This window comes from Seriola lalandi, unplaced genomic scaffold (assembly GCF_002814215.2).
Source record: "Seriola lalandi dorsalis isolate HSWRI2012SDOR001 ecotype SW California unplaced genomic scaffold, Sedor1 jcf7180001957491, whole genome shotgun sequence".
In the NCBI taxonomy this organism is placed as follows: domain Eukaryota; kingdom Metazoa; phylum Chordata; class Actinopteri; order Carangiformes; family Carangidae; genus Seriola; species Seriola lalandi.
In genome coordinates, this window is record NW_019428160.1 from 1 (window position 1) to 679 (window position 679).

The following is a 679-nucleotide window of genomic DNA, read 5'->3' on the forward strand; positions in this document are numbered from 1 at the left end:
CTTTACAGTTATGGCCAAGTAAGTTCCTTATAGTCGGTTTTCTCGTATGTTTTAACAGCTCATGGATATTTGCAGAATGCACTTGGTCTTTTATGTTGATTTTTGGGTGTTGCATTGTTTGTATTCACACATTATTATCCTCCTCATCCTTACTGCATATGAAATACAACTTTATTTTGCTTGTAAGGGATACATGAAAATACTGCATTTGGATCACTGCGAGTGAAATGAGAAGATTGATGTAAATTTTTTGTGGAAACATTTGTCCAGGACATATAAAATATTCTGAGCAATGAGACACAGACACAGTATAAATTGATCTTATCAACTGATCTAACTCCTGGTAAGAATAGTAACCAACACATTTCCAAGAGTGACAAAGAATGCTAAATCTGTGTTTGTTTTCTTGTAGGAGAATTGGGAAAGACTTGAGCAATACATTTGCCAAACTGGAAAAGCTCACTATTTGTAAGTCATCCATTATTGTTTTATTAGCATCAATTAAAATGTTATGAGTTTGTGTGTGTTATGGTCCAAAGCTCTGACTCTACATGCTGTCATTTGGATGCTTTAGTGGCAAAAAGAAAATCTCTGTTTGATGACAAGGCAGTGGAGATTGAGGAGCTAACATACATCATTAAACAAGTGAGTTGAATGGTTAACATCCCATGAAATGTGG

The 679-nt window shown here is 34.9% G+C and overlaps 1 long non-coding RNA gene across 1 annotated transcript; it reads left to right on the plus strand.

The window, feature by feature from the left end:
* LOC111653305 (uncharacterized) lies at positions 1 to 665 on the plus strand. The gene is made up of 3 exons (XR_002760666.2): positions 1 to 18; positions 413 to 468; positions 575 to 665. It is a non-coding gene; the product is annotated as an uncharacterized LOC111653305 (long non-coding RNA).
* The last annotated feature ends 14 nt before the right edge of the window (positions 666 to 679 follow it).